At 43.9% G+C, this 11805-nt stretch overlaps 1 protein-coding gene across 1 annotated transcript in view; it reads right to left on the bottom strand.

The window, feature by feature from the left end:
• LOC142591086 (uncharacterized) overlaps positions 1-11284 on the bottom strand; it is a 325077-nt gene extending 313793 nt beyond the window's left edge. Inside the window, exon 1 of the mRNA XM_075703467.1 lies at positions 11276-11284. The gene's annotated coding sequence lies outside the window, so the exon portion shown is untranslated. The remainder of the gene's footprint in view (positions 1-11275) is intronic.
• Between the last annotated feature and the right edge of the window lie 521 nt (positions 11285-11805).

Consider the following 11805-nt stretch of genomic DNA (forward strand, 5'->3'; position numbering starts at 1 on the left):
GGCACGCATTCAAAGACTAGTTGTCATTTGCTACATGCACACCAATTCGTACAACCTTCGTAAATTATGTCGAAAGGCTGGTGTGCACGTTGTATTCTCAGTGCCTGTGCGGTTGTCCGCACTCTGCAAAATGTAATCCCACAGAAGTGATCGTCGGATGTCTCCGCAATCAAGCACAAGCAACCATATGTCACCTGCGTAGAGCGGGTTAATTGTTTGATTCCACTGACGTGTGATAAGACGTACGTCTGCGAGACAGGTCTGGACATAAGGCTCGCAGAGCACAACTACCACTGCTCTAGAAAATTTACCTGTCACCTTGCCTTCCATTTTAGGGATTTCAGGTGCAGGGTGGAACTGAATGAAACAAATGTTGTTTACAGGAAAATAACCTGACACGTGAAACTATAGAAGCAGCGCAGATTTCAAAGCCAAAGCAAACGTGCATCAGTTTCTCCTCGGTCGCCTTAACCGACAAAGAAAGAAGGTTTTCATGCATCGAAAGCGACACTGTCAGATGGTAGGTTCTACTCGCTTTCGTCATTTCTTTTTTGTCCGCGTGTGTAGGCTTGTCACGTATGAGGTTTCGTACAGCATGATGGCTGGTAGCTCGTATCAGTGTTAAAAAAATCTGTGCCATTAACTTTTGCTCTAGTGCTTCTCGGATGTGTTGAAACATGTATTTGTGCATGCTTACCCAACAATAAATCAATAGTTGCCGTTCCGTGCTCATGTTTATCCACTGTGTTACGGCTTCGTATCAAAGACCGCTGCCATAGTTCGATATGATTAAGGAACTAGCCCAGTAGCATGTCTTAAGCATGCCAAGGTCGGTTGACCCACCAAATGGTAACGCCCCAGAAAACAAGACTTAAAAAGCAGATGCTGCACCTGTGACCATAACCTAGAAGGAGTACATAAAGAACAAAAAACAAGAAAGCAAAACCAATTAAGTTTGTTTTCGTTTCTAGCAGCTAACCAAGTATGTTTGCTTTCTTAAGCTTCTTGAGATCTTTATTTGGCACTGCACTGCGTCCAGCCGCATCTGAGGCATGATAAGCGGTTGATCATTTAAGGCAATCTTGTGATGCCTGCTCACTTGTTCACAAGGTGAGAAAACAAAACCATCTGCCGGCCTTGAGTGAATGATAACTTTTCTCTGGGAAAATCTTAATCAGTTACCCTGAAGCAAGTACAACAATTCAGTTTTTCAAACGTGCTGCTGCTTCTCAAGATGTGTACACTGATGTGCTTTGCCCCGGAACTACAATGCCTGTGCTTCTTTTGAGACCATATTAATCCATTTGACATGTTGGGAGATAAGAGATGTGACACCAGTTTATCGTCCACAGTGATGGCGTTGTTCTGAATGCGGAGTTGTTGCAGGAGGATCCTAAGCCACTTACGCGGCATAGCATGGCTAGGATGGCAGTGTCAGTGTTATTACGAGTGCTTGCCATTCATTTGTAGCAGCAGTCGAACTTATCGCAGCAGAAGACAGGGTTGTTGTCCTTGAGTCAACGGTATCCTGCATTACACATTACGTGGTCCTCACCTTAAGAAAGCAAACTAGCTAATGCATACGTTGCACGTTTTTCACTGTGTGCCTAATGGGCTTAGCTGCAGCCTTACTAGCCGCTGTGTCCGGAAGTTTGCTTTTTCTACCTCTCTTGGGGAGCAGCATTGGGTAGTTCACAAAGAAGTTTCTTATTTTTGATGGAGCAACGCAATTGAAATGCTGTTCACACTTTGTATCAGGGAAGCACACAGAAGCAGACTGCTTATTGCTGGGTATTAGGGAACAGTTTATTTATTTATTTATTTATTCACCATCAGGACTTTTGGGGCGTTACAGAGGGGGCGGGCACATGGTTGAACAAGAACAAAACATAATGCTTCGAATGAAATCAAGAAAAGCAAAGAAAAATAAAGCAAACACATGCAGTTTTTCGATATTTTTCTGTATCTTTAGCACAGTAAATGATTTCGTGCTCTTATTATAAAGTATGTGATAGTACATTTAGTACATACATAGCTTCATTCGTCTCTATCAGGATCTGAGCAGTGCTCGCTAAGGCAACTGTGATTCCGAGCATGCTCTTTTGTGCCTTCTCTTGATCTTGTAGGCACCAGAGTGCTACTGACGAATTCAAACGTACGAAACAAAAGAGCAAATAGAAAAGGACCTCTCTTCTTAAATATGCGGAAAGAAGCAGCTAGTGTCGCCGTTACAGAATAGTTCTTTGTGAACAAAGTCGTGCTGTGGTCTCAAAAATATTCAAACATGCTCGTAATTAATTTAGAAAAGCCCTCTAGACGTACGAGTATAGGTTGCTTTAATACCAATTACCCAAAAGTTTCTTGTGGGATACTGTTGGAGCTGCAGACGCTAGCCTTATTCCCTTCCGTCAGGAGAAATTTTTGCGTTGTGAAGTATTATCCCATGGGAATTACTTCCAGCAGCTAGGCACTCCCATGATACTCATGCTCTGTTGTATAGGCAATGCAAGGTGCAGCAATACTTCAACAATGAAACGATGCTGTCATAGCTGAAGCCAAACAGGTTGGGATGTTAAGAACAGTGCAAGAACAAGGGCACTATGAGAGGCAGAGATATTAACAAGAATATGCAAGAGAGCCTTTGTGTTTTTCCATGCTGTTTTCAACCTGTCAATATTTCAACCATGAATACGTGTACCAGCTTGCTCAACTTTCGGCGCTCATGGACGCTAAAGCGGTGTCAGATCGTCGGGATCGAACCTTTTAACTGGATGAATATACCGCCGTAATGGTGTAGCGGTAGAGCATCTGCAATGTATGGGGAATGTACTGAGTTTTAATCCTGGAACCACCAAAAACCATCCGTTTCTAATGGATAGAGATGTTGCCTGGCCTGGTCTTCAGCTTCTTTATGGGTTTCACATATCGTAAGGGGGCCCGATTGGAGATTTTATGCTTGGGTTTCAGGGTGCCTGTTGTCCAAGCAGAGAGGGCCTTCTTGAAAAACAACCGCTGCAGCTTTGGAAGGCAAGTGATGCCACCGGGTACGTTCCGATAAAATTGTTACAAGCGTGCTTTTAAAGGGTTGTTTGTCCCCACTTCGAAAGAATGCCCACCATAGGTGTATTTGGGTAACCACATGGGAAATTTCCGCTATGGGGACTGGCCAAACACCCATATTTGTGCTCGTAAGAGTTTTCACTGCAATTCGGTGCGCAGGTTCCTTTCTTAATCGCATCACCCCTTATGAAAGCCGAACGCTAAGCTAGGGTACGCTTGTGTCCATTCGAACAAGCGGGCGCCCGGCGGCGCTAGGAACCAAACTCGCAGCCTCCCGCAGCCAAGGCGGGTACTCTACAAGAAGCGCAAACAAACGAATACACATTATCTGACGTAACGCCAGCCACAAACGGAGCTGGTACACTGACGAAAGTTCCAGGGCAAGAAATTTTTGTCGGAAAACTTTCGTCCACTGGAGACAAGCAGGTAATTTTGCTTTGACTGTATGTGAATGATTTGGCCTGAAGTAAAAGTTTGCGTAAATACTCGACTATGTCTTCACCTCAGGCGCTGCTGGACACAGCGCAAAGCCAAACTGGGGGTGTCAAGTACATTTCTAGCTCTCGGTAAGTTTGCCCATCAATGAACGGCTTGGTGCGAGCAGTGCCTGGTCTAGCATCTTTTGCTTCAGCTCGTACATTCCACCAAACAACCTGCTGAGCCAGGCTGAGTAACAAAAACGTGGATGCATCGCATGATGCATTCATGCCACAATAATGCTCATGTCGAATGGCTCTAAAGTTTGAACCTGACCACCCACATTCCCTCTAAAGTATTCACAGGCTTTCTATTCTCGATATGACAATAATATTTGGTCAAAATTACCGATGTATGTTAACCAATTGAACATTATTATTTCAGCTTTGAAAACGCTTTAGTATAGGTTCAAGCTTTCTGATGGCTACACCATTTCTGAAATTTTGTGGACAACTATAGGCATATTTAGCTCAAGTATAATGCCCATGCGCTAAATGAACACTTTACGAAAGCATATTGGGCAGGGATAGTTTAATTATTCTATTGAAACTCTACTTTCTGTTGCATTGTAAGGGTAGCGTTCTGCCTGTGGTATGATTGGCTATAGATGTGCAGCTGGTGACAAGAATGCAATATAGTACGAAGGGAAAGGCATTGCTACATTATGACAGCCCTGACGATTCTGCGCAGCATACATTTTGTGGAACTAGCATAAACACTGGTTATATTAAGGCGAAAGCCTTAAGTGGATAGTTGCAATGGCTTATACCCGTAAAAAGCGGTGTCTAGTACACTGAGACAAAAAATAACATCGTCACAATTTGCTCATATCCTTGTAGGCAAAGAAATATGCAATGGCTGAATAATAATGAAGAACTTAAAGAATTAATGTGATGAGATCATAGTAGTGCTCTACAAATGAACAAGAGAACAAGCAAGAACAAAAGAACCTTTAGTCACTTGATTGTGGACTCTCATGTGCCATTGAAATCCACCTACAGCGCCCTACGTTTACTTCACACTGTGGCTCCTTTATAGCTTGTGAAATGTTTGAACCCTCTGATCCTGTGACCCGATCCATTACCACGTGTGCAGCATGTTTTTGCCTTCACGTATTAGAATAATGCAACAGGATGCCGAAGTTTTCTTAGTTTGCTTACTCCTATGATAAACACAATTAAAATAATACACATAGTTGAAGTGGACGTTTATAAGTAAGAAAACAATTTAAACTGGATTTCCACTGCAACGTAGTTCAGCCTTATCTACGGTACACTTAGATTTTGTCATAAAACAAGCTACCAAGCAACCAAGCATAGGTGTAACAAGAATGGGTCCAGTTTCATTCCCGAATCTTGAAAACACACATTCCGAGTAAGAATTTGTACTTAAGAAATCCACCCTTCTGGCTGGCGCTTCAGTTGCCCCAACGTTAATAGCGTCTTCCCATAACCTGTGGTCCTCAGTGGCTTCAGTTAAGGTTCACATGCCAATTCTCCTAAAGCTTTTGATGACAGTGTCATCAGAAATCGTGATACGCGCATCTACGACCAATGCACACATCAGTTCCCCTGGCAGCTTTTTAATTTACCTCTTGGCACCAGAGGATGACCACGAATACTCAAAAGTCCGTGGTTCCTGGTATGGGTAAGGCAGCAACTTACATGTCATTCTTCGCAAGGAAAGCCCATGCTGCCACATAAAGCATGTCATGCAGTTCCTTCTTGCGTTAAAGTTTGTAGCCGGGATGTCCTGTTTCCTTGCAAGTTGGCAAGGCTTGTTCTGTATCATTTAAATTCCCACAGCACAGCTATTTATCCAGAGGTTTCTGAGCCATACGCCACTGGCACTTCAACATATTGGTAAAAATCGGTCTTGGGTCTGCGGAAATACACGCTTGTCTTGCTGTAAACATTAAGTTTTTTGCAGCTGTCTCTAATAACAGATGTGTATTTTCTTCGTACTGAATGATTGCCATTCTACAAAGCATACATAAGAGTATTGAGCTTGAAGCCGGTGCTGTAGCTTGCTTACCACCTCGTGTGGCGTGCTAGCAGTGTGATTATTCCGGGCATGGCGTGGCACGACCAATGGCCCAGCGTAACAAAAAACACGGAAAAATACCAGCTTTGCGCAGACAGCGCGAGATAGCTCCTGTGCTGCCAGAGCTGGAGATGAACTGGCATCCGCAGTTTGCCATCATCATAATCAGTCGAAGTAAAAACCAGGTCCCCGGTGGTGGGGTTGACTTGCAAGTGAGGGTCATTGCGCGGGGGGCGGGGACTTGTGAATTTGCATTGTATGCATATTCATGGTGTGTACTAATAAGTAACCAAGAAGGCACGCAATAAGGCCTAGCTAGTTTGGGATTGCTGATTTTCAATACGAATCTGCGTAGTGAAGACAGTGTAGTGAAGCGTGCCTATCCTACGATAACTTGAGTATGTGCATCTGATTGCAATCGAACGTTTGCAAGCCACACAGCCTGTTGCAAAACATTCATCGCGATAATTTGTACTACTTTCACAACTTGTAGCGATTTTAATGAGGTTTATATTGATGGGAAAGGCCAAGTGTTTTGTAGCAGCTTTTGTAGCATGAAAAATAATGATTTTCAATGGCCATCCGCAGGACACCTTTACTGTGCGACAAAAGTTTGCAGAGTAGTTGTGTACAATATTGCAAATATCCTCAATGAACATAATCCACGTACACGAACACTCATGAACAAACTGCAATCATCATTTTACCACAGCGAGTCATTCACCGCGCTCGAAAATTAATGTATTGCGTGTACCACTTGGCAAACAACTACACACAACGGCACACAATACAACGTCTATACTCTCACATGTTATACAGGGTGACCATTTGAATTGTTTGTTTAGAGCCTCAAAGAAATGAAGCTAGCAAAATGGTAGAGCTGCAAATGCACTGCGTTATGAGCACACACAGATAACCGCAACATCGGAAATCGGATAATAGCATTCAAGTGGGTAAGTGTCAGTCACCGCGCCAAACTTGCGAAGTGATCATGGTCGGTGGAGGAGCATCGACCCCACGAAGAACACACATCCAATACGAAGTAAAAATGCACGCATCTTCCTCTCTCTAATCACTTTTTGTCTCTGTCACACCAAGAAGCCTAATGTGCTAAGCACACACTACTAAGCCCAACATAACGACCTCCTAAGTTGCAAACAAACCGAGAATATGGCACATTAGGTTTCTAAATGGCTGACCTTAAACATGCACAAACGCAATGAATTGGATTAGCTGAATGATCCTTCAGTTCATTAGGTTATCTTAATGTTCAGAGATGTGGCGGAGCCGTTCCTATAGGGTGGTGGTAACTGCTACCTTACTTTCCACACAACTTCTATTCGCAGTGGCCTCCGATATTGCGCACCACAGCTCATTCTGGAGCACCTTAGTAGCAGTTTATGTCACTTGTAGCGCGAACGGAGCAGCCTTTATGAAATATAGTAGATTAGAGCAATTGTAGCAGCACTCCCACGACTGCGTTTATGCTCAATCTTTCGATGTTTCTCAGTGTATTGCATTGAACTAAGTTCTCAGGGTCTTCTGCTAGCAATGATTCATTCGTTTGTGCAGCTCTTTTCACAAGGTGGACAACACCGTTTCGAAGGAGATGACGGAAAAGACGCTCAAAGCAGTGCACTGGTACCCCCTCCCCGCAATTTGGTAATCTGCTGTATTCGCCAACTTTTGCAATAAAGTTTATTCTCTGCTCATATTGATTGTATGTGTTAAATACAAGCGCCGGTATTCGCAAAAGTTCTTACCCTAAAAGCGTTTGCCAGCGAATAGAGATGTAGGACAGATTTTAGCGAAGGCGATCAGCCAATGAAAAACAGCACTTACGAAGGAAAAGCTTTGTGAATTCGGCCCCTGGTTCCCCAATCATAAACATGCCATGACTGAAATTTTAAACGGAAAGGTGAGCTTACTGGTTTTGCAGTGAGCCATTAAAAGTACTGAGTGGCTTACTAAGGTGCCTAAAGGGACTGAATATATTGTAATTAACACTGAATGACTGTAATCACAGTCAAAAGGAAGAAACGTCAATTGAATAAACAATACACATTTGAACCGCGGTCTCGCTGATAAAATGGCATACAGAGATACAATAGAACAGCGGGCTACTACAACCAACTAGTAAGCTTGAAGCCCAACAGACCGATAGGCCTGTAGGGTGATCGACTGGTAGACCGACAGGCGTGTGGACCGATAAGCCTGTATGCCGACAGCCTTGTAGACCATCAAGGTTCCAAATTACGATTAATCAACAGACATGTAGACCTATACCCTGATGGAATTTTTGACTAGGCATTTATGCAGCCCAAGTATGCAGTCTAAAAAGTTTCGATAGTGATCGGCCCTCATATAAATTTTGCGGGCCCACGAATTTTTTAATGAGCTCCGTTTCCCTACCTAACTACATGAGGGTACTTGTAGGCCGTGTCTAGGCCAATCAGAGGGGGCATTCTGCACATCACTGCGGCCATCAAAAAACCACCTTTTCGGACTCACCCTCTAATTGCGAACCTCCTAATCAACCTGCGTAACAACCTTGTGGCGATAGGAGAAGTGTGGCCGAATTCGTGAAAGCTTGTTCTTTGTAGGTGGTCGTTGACATTATCTAGCTAGTTTAGATAATGATAGGTTCAGCATCAGGGTCGGTTGCGATTTGTTCTTACGAACAATTATAGCCTGAAAAGTTGTTCCCATGAAAGTCCTCGGCACTGGTTCTTTGCATCAATGGTTTCTCTGCGACGGTCAGCCTGTAGCTACTTCAGAAGTTTGGCCTTGATTGTCATTACTCCTTCTACAGAATGCGGCGGCTGCTGTCACCTCGAAGAGAGTTTTGTTTAGAGCACGGCTCATAGGCGCCCGTTCTTACGTCGGTGTCCATCGGCGTAACCGGGCGAACGAGCACAGCGAAGGATGAAACAGCCAACGCGTAGTGCAGCGGGGAATAAAAGACGCGGATAGCGAAGAGCGCGGGAGTAGAAAAGCGGAGGAGGAGGGTGCAGTGGAACCATGAGGCAGAAAGCGATGAAGGAGGGTATGGCGAACGCGTGAGAACAGCGAAGTGTTGAGCAAGAAGGGCTCTGCAGCGACGATGCCTACGAGATTGCGTTCTAGTAGCCCTCGTCGTCTATTATTAATCGTATTATTATTAGTTGGCGACATCGTTCACCGATGACGTCAACAATAAGGCATGCGGCGAGCGCGTCCGCCGATATCATATATGCAATAAAGTGCTGCATTATTGAAGGTCCGTCTGCGGCGGCTGCTATGAATCGCATCGATGTCTTACCCACGCGCTTCCTCTCGCGATCTCCAGATCAGCAAGGCACTCGCGCCATACTTCGCTTCATACGCAAAGTCCTGCATGAGACACATCGCCCGCGTCATGAAACATATTGCGAAATCAAAACACGTATACTGCTGCGCTCAGATGCCACATTAGGGAGTATCATAGTCGCCGGTGAATTTTTTCACAAGGTAAACTGTCGGCGCTGGGCTTCGTCATTCTCTAGGCAGGCACTGGTCGAGTGGTCGCTTCGTGGGAACAATCCAAGAAATTTGAATTGCCATTTCTGGAAATGACATCGCTGGTTTATAATACAGCAGTATCTGCCCTATAGACTGCCCTCTCAATGTATTGTACCAATGAAGCTAGGGGCTGATGTGGCAAAGCATGCAATAAAGGCAGTGTATCAGTTGTGATAGGAAAATTCAAAGAAGAGAGAATTCAAATCGCGCGCGACATGGCTGAGCTTTATGATACTTTGTCCTGGTAAACCGACTGTTAACTTTACGTTTATTGCAAAACTTTCTTCCCCAGCTCAACCCAGTATTTTTAAAGGAGATCAGACCTCTTTTCTGAAGCGCGAATAAATTCGACATGGGCGGCTTACGTCAACTCTTATGATATCTAAACGATGACACACTTGTTTTTATTAAAATATTCGGGCACACCCATCGCGTCTGTGGGCATGCTGAAATAATGTTCATTTCGGTAAATATAGTGTTTGTTTTAAGGTAAAGTGCAACTGAACTTCTACTAATGCAAGGGTGCACTAGGTGAGCTTCTGCTTTGCTCTGTATGCTATCAGAACACTCTGTCCTAGCCGCTTTGCGATTTCTAGAGAGGAACATAGCTAGTGCTATGTGCAAGAGCGTTTAAACCTTTACACTTGCCATGTAGCTGTACAGAGTCAAGTTATTGTTTATTGCTGGGAACAACTGCGACGTTTTTGTCTATTTCACAGAACATATATATTAGAAGTTATCGCTATTCTATCCCCTCAAAGTAATTGCATGAATTCAGAGCAAGAGTCTCAAAGAGGAAATTGTAGAACACCTTGAAAACTTGCCCATCCAGCAGTCTGTTGCTCAATACGTGCTGGGCCGCTATAATGTAAACCTATCCCAAACGTTTCTATTCCGAATTTGCAATGAGCCCTCCACGATTGGCAAAAATATTTTTGACCAATTTCCCCTGCGCCGGTCTGTCACGCGACGTCACGAAAACCGCGTAAACACTATATCTTATAGGATGTGTGAACGCTGATTATGTATGACTAGACCGAACGCCTTTTTCGTCGATTGACATAAAGAGGTCGTCTGACCAATTCCTATTGGTCAAATGTTTTCCGGCTGAGCCCACTTCGCCTGTCTGTCATGCAAGGTCACAAAACCGCGAAAACTCACCGCGTCAAAGTGACGTGTACACGTTAAAGGCGCAGTAATATGCCTAACAAAGCAGAAATATATTCTGAAAAGCCAGAGACTGGCCATTCCCAGAGGAATAGTGGATGGCTGTCCGGCAATCACGGTGGCGCTAGGTACTTGGAGCTGCCGGGAAGCATGGATTTATTTGCGCGTAATTAAAAAAAATTACGTGGCAGTGTAGCGCTTTGGGGACCTTTCAGCGTATATACGACATAACTGGCTATTCTTCCTTGCTTATATTCTGTTTTACCGGCATTTTAAACTTCCGTTGCACGCTGCCGCAATTTTGGACCAGCCAGCTCAAGATAGGTAACCGGAAACGAACCAATAGCAGACGCCTGCACCGCCTTCATCATCTGCTTATCTATTTTCACTGTACTGGCTCAGCCCCATCAAAACTCTCTTCCCTTCAGCGTGAACGTCGCCTCTTCTGAGTCACTTAGATAAGAACCGTGCTCAACGTAGGCAATGCTATAAATTTGAAAGTAAAAGAAAATGACATGCTATAAACGAGAAGCGCGTTTTATTGGGCTTTCCAAACAACGCGTCAGGTTATTGTCCAATGCTTGCGTCTGTGGTTACGTAAATTTGACGTCACGAGATTTCAATAAAAACATATTCAAATAGGTTTACGTTATATGGGCTCTGCACAAAAGCTTTTTCCAAGCCTACAAGAAAGCTTGTGTAACGCGAAAAGGTGACGAGCGACTTATGCCGCTGGTAGGTTTAATGATGCAGTTTCGTCGTATACGCATTCGCCGTAGGGTCCAATATACTTAATGACATCTCGTCAGATCAAATAGAAAAACATAAGAATAAGCTACTTAATTACCCTGATGTCGCGAATTGTGTACTTGTCCTAAACTAAGACATCGTCCCACTGTTTCTTCGGTCATCGAGGCACAATCGTAGAATTTGTGCTTCCTACTTCACCGTTTAAACAGGATATTGAAGAAAAATTAAACCTACTCACTTCGGGAACCATGGCTTGTCTTCCTGTAAACGCACAACAGTCATGAGAAATTGTTAAGGAATGCACTTTTTTAGGCTTTCATCTTTCGTTTCGTGTACCACAGGAAAAAATATCGGCCCTAGAATGAAAACTAAAAACGCGCTCACTAATAAGATATGTCTTGATAAGTATTTAATCATGTAGTATGCACTACGACAAGTAAACGAAAATGTAGCGCTAGTAAAGGATTATCAAAAGAAGCTGGAATGATTCTGGCATAGCGTAAGGAATTCTAAAGGACAATGATTCTAATAAATACACGAGAAACATACAATCTGCTGTGTTCTTCCTTTCAAAGCCTTGAACAATTCCTTCCGTGTCAAAGAAACATATTATGATCAAGGGCGTCCTTAGGACTGAGTATACACTGTAACAAAAAATTGGAGGACGCTTAAGCTTCGCCTTCAAGAGTGGAACGCGACAGCGTTCCCGTCGACCCGCCAAGGGGTGTAAGACAATGGGCTACGGCGCAGCGACTACGCGCCCCGCTT

This window comes from Dermacentor variabilis, chromosome 8 (assembly GCF_050947875.1).
Source record: "Dermacentor variabilis isolate Ectoservices chromosome 8, ASM5094787v1, whole genome shotgun sequence".
NCBI lineage: Eukaryota > Metazoa > Arthropoda > Arachnida > Ixodida > Ixodidae > Dermacentor > Dermacentor variabilis.